General features: G+C 39.4%; 1 protein-coding gene across 10 annotated transcripts in view; it reads right to left on the reverse strand.

Annotated features, from left to right (window-relative positions):
* ALMS1 (ALMS1 centrosome and basal body associated protein) overlaps positions 1 to 12,937 on the reverse strand; it is a 232,370-nt gene that overhangs the window by 48,575 nt on the left and 170,858 nt on the right. The window lies entirely within an intron of this gene.

Consider the following 12,937-nt stretch of genomic DNA (forward strand, 5'->3'; position numbering starts at 1 on the left):
CCCTAAGACAATTTCCCCAAAATATAGTGGGATACTTGGAATCTGCTTTTATATCTAAAGTATAAAAAGACTCTCAAACCTCCCAATGAACAAAAGTCCAGGACCAGGTGGCTTCACTGCTGAATTCTACCAAACATTTAAGGAAGAATTAATATGAAAGATTCTCAAACTCTTCCAATAAACAGAACAGGAGAGAACACTTCCAAACTTATTTTATAAGGCCCACATTACCCTGTTATCCAGACATTACCTAGATACCAAGTGTAGATACACTACAAGAAAATTACAAGCCAATATCCCTGATGAACATAGATGCAAAAAAAAAAAAATCAAACAAAACATTAGCACACCAAATTCAATAATATATTAAAAGGATTATACAATATGATCAAGTGGGATTTATTCCAGGGATGCAAGGATGGTTCAACATCTACAAATCAATCAATGTGGTACATGACACTAACCAAATAAACGATAAAAATCATATAATCAATAGATGTAGAAAAAGCATTTGAGAAACTCAAAATCCATTCATGATAAAAACTCTCAAAAAAGTAGGTATACAGGAAACATAGCTCAATGACCATTTCTGACAAGACCAAAGCGAACATACTCAATAGTGAAAAATGGAAAGCATTTCCTCTAAGGTCAGGAACAAGACAAGGATATCCACTGGCATCACGTTTATTGAACACAGTATTGGAAGTTCTAGCCAGAGCAATTAGGCAAGAAAAAGAAACAAAAGGCACCCAAATCAGAAGAGAAGCAAAATTGTCACTATGTGAAAATGACATGGTTTTAGATATAGAAAACCCTAAAGACGCCACCAAAAAAACTGTTACAACTAAAACATTCAGTAAAGTTGCAGTATACAAAATTATTTAACAGACAAAAATCTGTTGCATTTCTATACATTAATAATAAACTACCAGAAAAAGAAATTAAAACAATCCTGTTCATAATTGCATCAAAAGAATAAAATACCTAGGAATAAATTTAACCAAGGAGGTAAAAGACCTGTATACTGAAAACATTGATGAAAAAAGCTGAAAAAGACATGAACAAATGGGAAAATATTCTGTGCTCACAGATTGGAAGAATTAATATTGTTAAAATGTCCATACTACTCAAAACAATCTACAGATTCAATGCAATCCCTATCAAAATTCCAATGGCATTTTTCACAAAAATTGAACAATCCTAAAATTTGTATGTAACCACAAAAGACTCCAAATAGCCAAAGCAATCTTTAAAAAGTAGAAGAAAACTGTAGGCATCACACTTCCTGATTTCAAACTATATTACAAAGCTACAGTAATCAAAATGGTATAGTACTGACATAAAAACAGACATGTAGATCAATGGAAAAGAATAGAGAGACCAGAAATAAACTCACACATATAAGGTCAATTACCTTATGACAAAGCAGCCAAGAATATACAATGGGGAAAGGATAGTCTCTTCAATAAATGGTACTGGGAAAACTCGATAGCCACATGCAAAAGACTGAAACTGAAGCGTTATCTTACACCATACACAAAAATCAATTCTAAATGGATTGAAGATTTAAATGTAAGGTCTGAAACCATAAAATTCCTAGAAGAAAACATAGGCAGTAAGAGCTTTGACACTGGTGTTAGCAATAATTTTTTGAATTTGACGCCCAAAGCAAAGACAACAAAAGCGAAAGTAAATAGTAGGAGTACATCCAACTGAAAGGCTTCTGCACAGCAAAAGAAACCATTAGACTACTGAATGGAAGAAGATATTTGCAAATGACATGCCTGACAAGGGGTTAACATCCAAAATAGACAACGAATTCAACTCAAATAAAAACAAACAAACAAACAACCCAATTAAAAAATGAGGGCACAGGATCTTAATAGACATTTTTGTGAAGAAGACATACGAATGGCTAAAAAATACAGGAAAAGATGCTCAGCACCAATAATCATCAGGGAAATGTAAACCAAAACCACAATGAGATATCACCTCACACCTGTTAGAATGGCTATCATCAAAAAGACAAGAAATAACAAGCATTAGTGAGGTTATGGAGCTAAAGGTTCCTTTTTCTGTGCACTGTTAGTGAGAATGTAATTGGTGTTGCCACTATGGAAATCAGTATGGAGGTTACCCAAAGAGTTAAAATGCAACTACCATACGATCCAGCAGTTCTGCTTCTGGGTCTACACACAAAACAATTGAAAGCTTGGTCTTGGAGAGATATTCGTAGATCTGTGCTCACTGCAGCATTATTTAAAATAGCCAAGACATGGAAACCACCTAAGTGTCCACTGATGGATGAATAGATAAGGAAAGTGTGGTATGGGGGGGGGGGTGGGAGGAATTGGGAGATTGGGACTGACATATATACACTATTGATACTATGTATAAAATAGATAACTGATGAGAACCTACTGTATATAGCACAGGGAATTCTACTCAATGCTCTGTGGTGACCTAAATGGGAAGGAAATCCAAAAAAGAGGGGATATATATATATATATATATATATATATATATATATATACACACGTATAGCTGGTTCACTTTGCTGTACAGTAGAAACTAACACAACACTGTAAAGCAACTATACTCCAATAAAAATTAAAACAAAACAAAAAAAAGAAAATGTGGTATAGAGGAAAGTGGGCAAGATGGCAGAGTAAAAAGACCTTGAGCTCACCTCCTCTCACAAGCACACCAAAATCACAACTATCCGCAGAGCAACCAATAAAAAAAAACGCACACACACAAAACACTGGAACCCACCAGAAAAGATCTCCTACACCAAAAGACATAAAGAAGGAACGGCAACAAAACCGGTAATAGGGGGAGACTCACAATATAATCAAATTCCATAACCCCTATGTAGGCAACGAAAACTGGAGAGTAAATATATTCCAGAGGTTCTCCCAGGTTGGGGGTCTGGCATTGTTGAGATGAGCCCACAGAGCATTTGGCTTTGAAGGCCAGAAAGGCTTAATTGCAGGAGCCCCACAGGACTGGGGAAAATAGAGATATCACCCTTAAAGGGTGCACATGAAATCTCATATACCCTGGGACACAGGCCAAAGAAGTAATTTGATAGGAGCCTGGGCCAGACCTACCTGCTCGTCTTGGAGAGTCTCCTGGAGCGGCAGGGGTTGGGGGAGGGTGGCTGCGGCTCACCCTGGGGACATAGACACTGGTGGCAGACATATTGGGGAATACTGTTGGTGGATGACATATTGGCTCATTAGCTCCAAAACCTGGCCCCACCCAACAGCCTGCAGGCAACAGTGCTGGGACGCCTCAGGCCAAAGAACTAACTGGGTCAGGACACAGCTCCACCCATTAGCAGACAGGCTGCCTAAAGACAAAAAAGCTCACAGCTGCCTTTGGACTAGCCCCTAGACATGGCCCAGCCCACCAGAGGGCCAAGACCCAGCACCACCCACCAGTAGACAGGCACAGGACTCTCCCACCAGGAAGCCAGGCCAAGCTTCTAGACCAGTCTCATTCACCAGGATGCAGGCACCAAAAGCAAGAAAACTATGATTCCTCAATGCAGGCCAGAGCCTACCCTGGGACCAGCTGGGCCTTGGACTGGCCCACTAGCAGGCCAAGGAAACCTTCAGGACACTCCAGACCCTGTACCCAACTGTGTCAGGAACCGACACCACCCCCTCAACAATCTGAAATGAGCTCTGGGATCCCAGGACCCTGCAGCTGGACTCCAGGGACCAGCTCTGCCTGCCAGTAGACCAGCACTAACCCCATGATCTGGCTTCAACTACCAGTGGGTAGGCAACAACCCTAGGGTCTTCAGGACCCTGACTCCACCCACCAGTGAGCCAGCATTAGCCCCGGGGCCCCTAGCATTCTGCAACCAGCCACGTTGTGACCAGGCCCTGCTAAACAGCAGCCAGCAGCATCCACACAAGGCAGGACCTGGCAACCAACCAGACTAGGGGCCTACCAGACTGCCCACATAGTTAGCCCACCACAACAGAAGGCCCAAGTAGCCCTCTTAGGGTGAACCCCTAGAGCACACAGCTTGGGTAACGAGAGGGGAGTGTGCTGCTGAAATGCACAGGACGCCTCCTACAGAGGGCCACTTCTCCAAGGTTGACAGATGTAACTTACCTACTACATACATAAAAATACAAATAGCAACTTATTGACAAAATGAGATGGCAGAGCAATATGTTTCAGATGAAGGAACAAGATAAAATCCCAGAAGAAGAACTAAGTGAAGTGGAAATAGGCAATCTACCCAAGAAATAGTTCAGAGTAATGATCATACAGATGATCAAAGAACTCAGGAGGAGAATGGATGCACAGAACGAGAAGTTATAAGTTTTAAGAAAAGAGTTAGAAAATATAAAGAACAACCAGAGATGAAGAATACAATAACTGAAATGAAAAATACAGTGCAAGGAATCAAAGTAGACTAAAGGATTCAGAAGAATGGATCAGTGAGCTGGAAGACAGAGTAGTGGAAATCACTGCCACTGAACAGAAAAAAGATTTAAAAAAGAAAAGAAATGAGAACGGTTTAAAAGATCTCTGAGACAACATCAAGAGCACTAATATTCGCACCACAGGGGTCCCAGAAGAAGAGAGAAAGAGCCCGGGAACATATTTGAAAGAAAGAGCTCAGGAAAATATTTGAAGAGATAATAGCTGAAAACCTCCCTAACCTGGGAAAGGAAATAGTCATCCAAGTCCAAGAAGCGCAGAAAATCCCATACAGGATAACCCAAAGAGGAACACACCAAGACACGCTGTAATCAAAATGTCAAGAATTAAAGATACAGAGAATACTAAAAGCAGCAAGGGGAAAGCAGCAAATAACATACAAAGGAACTCCCATAAGACTATCAGTTGACTTTTCAGCAGGCACTCTGCAGGTCGGAAGGGACTGGCATGATATATTTAAAGTGATGAAAGGGAAGAACCTACATCCAAGAATACTCTACTCAGCAAGGCTCTTGTTCAGATTTGACAGAGAAATCAAAAGCTGTATAGACAAGCAAAGGCTAAAAGAATTCAGCACCACTAAACCAGCTTTACAACAAATGTTAAAGGAACTTCTCCAGGTGCAAAAGAAAAGGCCACAACTAGATATAAGAAAACTATGGAACAAAAAAGCTCACCAGTAAACATACAGTAAAGGTAGGAAATCATTCGCAAACAAAGCTAGCAGGAAGATTAAAAGACGAAAGTAGTAAAATCATCTGTATCCACGATAAGCAGTTAAGGGATACACAAAACAATTTGATGTAAAACATGACATAAAAAACAGTAATCATGAGGGGAGGAGAGTACACATGGAGGGTAATGGCAAATGCATTTGAAATTAAGACATCAGCAATTTAGAAGAATCACCATATGTATACAGAGACTGCTATACAATAACCTCAAGGTAACCACAAGCCAAAAATCTGTAACAGATACACACATACACAAAAAAGGAATCTAAACATAACACTGAAGATAGTCATCAAATCACAAGAGAAGAGAACAAAAGAAGGGGGAAAAAAAGACCTACAGAAACAAATCCAAAACAATTAACAAAATGACAGTACGAACATACATATCGATAATTACCTTAAACGTAAACAGACTGAATGCTCCAACCAAAAGACACAAACTGGCTGAATGGATACAAAAACAAGACCCGTGTATTTGCTGCCTACAAGAGACTCACTACAGATCTAGAGACACATACAGACTAAAAGTGAGGGGATGGAAAAGGTAGTCCACACAAATGAAAATCGAAAGAAAGCCAGAGTACCAATATTTATATTAGATGAAATCAACTTTAAAATAAAAACTGTCACAGGAGACAAAGAAGGACACTACAGAATGATCAAGGGATCAATCCAAGAAGAAGATATAACAACTGTAAATATATATGCACCCAACATAGGAGCACCTGAATACAGAAGGCAAAATATTAATAGACATAAAAGGAGAAATCAACAGCAGCACAATAATAGTAAGGACTTTAACACCTGACTTACATCAATGGACAGATCATCCAGAGAGAAAATCAACAGGGAAACACAGGCCTTAAATAACACATTAGACCAAAGGGACTTAACTGATATTTATAGAGCATTCCACCCAAAAGCAGCAGAATGCACATTCTTTTCAAGTGCACATGTAACATTCTCCAGGATAGATCACATGTTAGGCCACAAAACAAGCCTTGGTAAATTTAAGGAAACTGAAATCATATCAAGCTTCTTTTCCAACCACAACTCTATGGAACTAGAAATCACCTACAAGAAAAAAAACCTGCAAAAACCACAAACACGTGGAGGCTAAACAATATGCTACTAAACAACCGATGGATCACTGAAGAAATCAAAGAGGAAATCAAAAACTACCTAGAGACAAATGAAAACGAAAGCACGATGATCCAAGACTTATGGGACGCAGACAAAGCAGTTCTAAGAGGGAAGTTTATAGTAATACAGGCTTACCTCAGGAAACAAGAAAAATCTCAAATTAACAACCTAAACTTACATCTAAAGCAAGTAGAGAAAGAAGAATAAATAAAAACCAAAGTTAGTAGAAGGAAAGAAATCATAAATATCAGAGCAGAAATAAATGAAATAGAATAGGAAAGATCAATGAAACTAAAAGCTGGCTCTTTGAAAATATAAACAAAATTGATAAACCTTTAGGAAGACTCAACAAGAAAAAAAGGGAGAGGGCCCCAATCAATAAAATCAGAAATGAAAAAGGAGAAGTTACAACCGACACCACAGAAATACAAAGGATCATAAGAGACTACTATGAGCAACTACACGCCAATAAAACGGACAACCTAGAAGGAACTGATGAATTCTTAGAAAGGTACAACCTCCCAAGACTGAATCAGGAAGACACAGAAAATATGAACAGACCAAATACCAGAACTGAAATTGAATCAGCAATTAAAAAATACCCAACAAAGAAAAGTCCAGGACCAAATGGCTTCACAGGAGAATTTTACCAAACATTTAGAAGAGTTAACACCCATACTTCTGAAACCGTCCCAAAAATTTGCAGAGGAAGGAACACTTCTGAACTCATTCTAGGAGGCCACCATCACCCTGATACCAAAACCAGACAAAAATATTACACAAAAGAAAACTACAGACCAATACCACTGATGAACATAGATGCAAAAATCCTCAACAAAATACTAGCAAACCGAATCCACTAATAAATTAACAGGATCATACACCATGATCACGTGGGATTCATCCCAGGGATGCAAGGATTTTTCAATATCTGCAAATCAATCAGTGTGATACACCACATTAACAAACTGAAGAATAAAAACCATATGATCGGGCTTCCCTGGTGGCACCGTGGTTAAGAATCCACCTGCCATTGCAGGGGACACGGATTCGAGTCCTGGTCTGGGAAGATCCCACATGCTGCGAAGCAACTAAGCCCGTGTGCCACAACTACTGAGCCTGTGCTCTAGAGCCTGTGAGCCACAACTACTGAGCCCGCGTGCTACAACTACTGAAGCCTGTGCGCCTAGAGCCCGTGCTCTGCAACAAAGAGAAGGCACCGCAACGAGAAGCCCACACACCGCAACAAAGAGTAGCTCCCGCTCGTTGCAACTAGAGAAAGCCCACGCGCAGTAATGAAGACCCAACACAGTCAAAAATAAATAAATAAAATAAATTTATTTTAAAAAAAACCATATGATCCTCTCAATAGATGCAGAAAAAGCTTTTGACAAATTTCAACACATATTTATGGTAAAAACTCTCTAGAAAGTGGGCACAGAGAGAACATACCTCAACACAATAAAGGCCATATATGACAAACCCACAGCTAACATTATACTCAATGGTGAAAAGCTGAAAGCATTTCCCCTAAGATCAGGAACAAGACAAGGATGTCCACTCTGGCCACTTTTATTCAACATAGTTTTGGAAGTCCTAGTCATGGCAAGCAGAGAAGAAAAAGAAATATAACGAATCCAAATTGGAAAAGCAGAAGTAAAACGGTCAGTTTTTACAGATGACACGATACTATAAAATCCTAAAGATGCTACCAGAGAACTACTAGAGCTCATCAGTGAATTCGCTAAAGTTTCAGGATATGAAATTAATACACAGAAATCTGCTGCATTTCTACATACTAACAACGAAAGATAAGAAAGACAAATTAGGGATTAACCAAGATGGCGGATAGAAGGACATGCTCTCACTCCCTCTTGCGAGAGCACCAGAATCACAACTGGCTGCTGGACAATCATCGACAGGAAGACACCGGACTTCACCAAGGAGGATACCCCACGTCCAAGGACAGAGGAGAAGCCACAGTGAGACGGTACGAGGGGCGCAATCAGAGTAAAATCAAATCCCATAACTGCTGGGTGGGTGACTCACAGATTGGCAAGCACTTATACCACAGAAGTCCACCCACTGGAGTGAACGTTCTGAGCCCCACGTCAGGCTTCCCAACCTGGGGGTCCGGCAATGGGAGGAGGAATTCATAGAGAATCAGACTTTGAAGCCTAGTGGGAATTGCTTACAGGACTTCGACAGGACTGGGGGAAACAGAGACCCCACTCTTGGAGGGCACACACAAAATAGTGTGTGCATCGGGACCCAGGGGAAGGAGCAGTGACCCTGGGGGAGACTGAACCAGACATACCTGCTGGTGCTGGGGGGTCTCCTGCAGAGGCGGGGGCTGGCTCTGTTTCACCGTGGGGACAAGGACACTGGCAGCGGAGGTTCTGGGAAGTACTCCTTGGCGTGAGCCCTCCCAGAGTCTGCCATTAGCCCCACCAAAGAGCCCGGGTAGGCTCCAGTGTTGGGTTGCCTCAGGCAAAACAACCAACAGGGAGGGAACCCAGCCCCACCCATCAACAGTCAAGTGGATTAAAGTTTTACGGAGCTCTGACCGACACAGCAACAGTCAGCTCTACCCACCTCCAGAGCCTCCCATCAAGCCTCTTAGATAGCCTCAAACACCAGAGGGCAGACAGCAGAAGCAAGAAAAACTACAGTCCTGCAGCCTGTGGAACAGAAACCACATTTACAGAAAGATAGACAAGATGAAAAGGCAGAGGGCTATATACCAGATGAAGGAACAAGAAAAAACCCCAGAAAAACAACTAAATGAAGTGGAGATAGGCAACCTTCCAGAAAAAGAATTCAGAATAATGATAGTGAAGATGATCCAGGACCTCAGAATAAGAATGGAGGCAAAGATTGAGAAGATGCAAGAAATGATTAACAAAGACCTAGAAGAATTAAAGAACAAACAAACAGAGATGAACAATGCAATAACTGAAATGAAAACTACACTAGAAGGAATCAATAGTAGAATAACTGAGGCAGAAGAATGGATAAGTGACCTGGAAGACAGAATGGTGGAATTCACTGCTGTGGAACAAACTAAAGAAAAAAGAATGAAAAGAAATGAAGACAGCCTAAGAGACCTCTGGGACAACATTAAACGCAACAACATTCGCATTATAGGGGTCCCAGAAGGAGAAGAGAGAGAGAAAGGACCAGAGAAAATATCTGAAGAGATTATAGTCCAAAACTTCCCTAACATGGGAAAGGAAATAGCCACCCAAATCCAGGAAGCGCAGAGAGTTCCATACAGGGTAAACCCAAGGAGAAGCATGCCGAGACACATAGTAATCAAAGTGGCAAAAATTAAAGACAAAGAAAAATTATTGAAAGCAGCAAGGGAAAAATGACAAATAACATACAAGGGAACTCCCATAAGGTTAACAGCTGATTTCTCAGCAGAAACTCTACAAGGCAGAAGGGAGTGGCATGATATACTTAAAGTGATGAAAGGGAAGAACTTACAACCAAGATTACTCTACCCGGCAAGGACCTCATTTAGATTTGATGGAGAAATCAAAAGCTTTAAAGACAAGCAAAAGCTAAGAGAATTCAGCACCACCAAACCAGCTCTACAACAAATGTTAAAGGAACTTCTCTAAGTGGGAAACACAAGAGAAGAAAAGGACCTACAAAAACAGACCCAAAACAATTAAGAAAATGGTCATAGGAACATACATATCGATAATTACCTTAAACGCAAATGGATTAAATGCTCCAGCCAAAAGACACAGGCTTGATGAATGGATACAAAAACAAGACCCATATATATGCTGTCTACAAGAGACCCACTTCAGACCTAGGGACACATACAGACTGAAAGTGAGGGGATGGAAAAAGATATTCCATGCAAATGGAAATCAAAAGAAAGCTGGAGTAGCTATACTCATATCAGATAAAATAGACTTTAAAATAAAGAATGTTACAAGAGACAAGGAAGGACACTACATAATGATCAAGGGATCAATCCAAGAAGAAGATATAACAATTATAAATATATATGCACCCAACATAGGAGCACCTCAATACATAAGGCAACTGCTAACAGCTATAAAAGAGGAAATCGACAGTAACACAATCATAGTGGGGGACTTTAACACCTCACTTACACCAATGGACAGATCATCCAAAATGAAAATAAATAAGGAAACAGAAGCTTTAAATGACACAATAGACCAGATAGATTTAATTGATATTTATAGGACATTCCATCCAAAAACAGCAGATTACACGTTCTTCTCAAGTGCGCACGGAACATTCTCCCGGATAGATCACATCTTGGGTCACAAATCAAGCCTCAGTAAATTTAAGAAAATTGAAATCATATCAAGCATCTTTTCTGACCACAACGTTATGAGATTAGAAATGAATTACAGGGAAAAAAACATAAAAAACACAAACACATGGAGGCTAAACAATACGTTACTAAATAACCAAGCGATCACTGAAGAAATCAAAGAGGAAATCAAAAAATACTTAGAGACAAATAACAATGAAAACACGACGACCCAAAACCTATGGGATGCAGCAAAGGCAGTTCTAAGAGGGAAATTTATAGCTATACAAGCCTACCTAAAGAAATAAGAAAAATCTCAACTAAACAATCTAACCTTACACCTAAAATAAACTAGAGAAAGAAGAACAAACAAAACCCAAAGTTAGCAGAAGGAAAGAAATCATAAAGATCAGAGCAGAAATAAATGAAATAGAAACAAAGAAAACAATAGCAAAGATCAATAAAACTAAAAGCTGGTTCTTTGAGAAGATAAACAAAATTGATAAGCCATTAGCCAGACTCATCAAGAAAAAGAGGGAGAGGACTCAAATCAATAAAATCAGAAATGAAAAAGGAGAAGTTACAACAGACACCGCAGAAATACAAAGCATCCTAAGAGACTAACTACTACAAGCAACTTTATGCCAATAAAATGGACAATCTGGAAGAAATGGACAAATTCTTAGAAAGGTATAACCTTCCAAGACTGAACCAGGAAGAAGCAGAAAATATGAACAGACCAATCACAAGCACTGAAATTGAAACTGTGATTAAAAATCTTCCAACAAACAAAAGTCCAGGACCAGGTGGCTTCACAGGTGAATTCTATCAAACATTTAGAGAAAAGCTAACACCTATCCTTCTCAAACTCTTCCAAAAAATTGCAGAGGAAGGAACACTCCCAAACTCATTCTATGAGGCCACCATCACCCTGATACCAAAACCAGACAAAGACACTACAAAAAAAGAAAATTACAGACCAATATCACTGATGAATATAGGTGCAAAAATCCTCAACAAAATACTAGCTAACAGAATCCAACAATACATTAAAAGGATCATACACCATGATCAAGTGGGATTTATCCCAGGGATGCAAGGATTCTTCAATATACGCAAATCAATCAATGTGATACACCATATTAACAAATTGAAGAATAAAAACCATATGATCTTCTCAATAGATGCAGAAAAAGCTTTTGACAAAATTCAACACCCATTTATGATAAAAACTCTCCAGAAAGTGGGCATAGAGGGAACCTACCTCAACATAATAAAGGCCATATATGATAAACCCACAGCAAACATCATTCTCAATGGTGAAAAACTGAAAGCATTTCCTCTAAGATCAGGAACGAGACAAGGATGTCCACTCTCACCACTATTATTCAACATAGTTCTGGAAGTCCTAGCCACGGCAATCAGAGAAGAAAAAGAAATAAAAGGAATACAAATTGGAAAAGAAGAAGTAAAACTGTCACTGTTTGCAGATGACATGATACTATACATAGAGAATCCTAAAACTGCCACCAGAAAACTTCTAAAGCTAATTAACGAATATGGTAAAGTTGCAGGATACAAAATTAATGCACAGAAATCTCTTGCATTCCTATACACTAATGATGAAAAATCTTTAAGAGAAATTATGCAAACACTCCCATTTACCATTGCAACAAAAAGAATAAAATATCTAGGAATAAACCTACCTAGGGAGACAAAAGACCTGTATGCAGAAAACTATAAGACACTGATGAAAGAAATTAAAGATGATACCAACAGATGGAGAGATATACCATGTTCTTGGATTGGAAGAATCAACATTGTGAAAATGACTATACTACCCAAAGCAATCTACAGATTCAATGAAATCCCTATCAAATTACCAATGGCATTTTTTACGGAGCTAGAACAAATCATCTTAAAATTTGTATGGAGACACAAAAGACCCCGAATAGCCAGAGCAGTCTTGAGGGGAAAAAATGGAGCTGGAGGAATCAGACTCCCTGACTTCAGACTATACTACAAAGCTACAGTAATCAAGACAATATGGTACTGGCACAAAAACAGAAACATACATCAATGGAACAAGATAGAAAGCCCAGAGATAAACCCATCCACCTATGGTCAACTAATCTATGACAAAGGAGGCGAAGATATACAATGGAGAAAAGACAGTCTCTTCAGTAAGTGGTGCTGGGAAAACTGGACAGCTACACGCAAAAGAATGAAATTAGAATACTCCCTAACACCATACACAAAAATAAACTCAAAATGGATTAGAGACCTAAATGTA

This window comes from Balaenoptera ricei, chromosome 13 (genome assembly GCF_028023285.1).
Source record: "Balaenoptera ricei isolate mBalRic1 chromosome 13, mBalRic1.hap2, whole genome shotgun sequence".
In the NCBI taxonomy this organism is placed as follows: domain Eukaryota; kingdom Metazoa; phylum Chordata; class Mammalia; order Artiodactyla; family Balaenopteridae; genus Balaenoptera; species Balaenoptera ricei.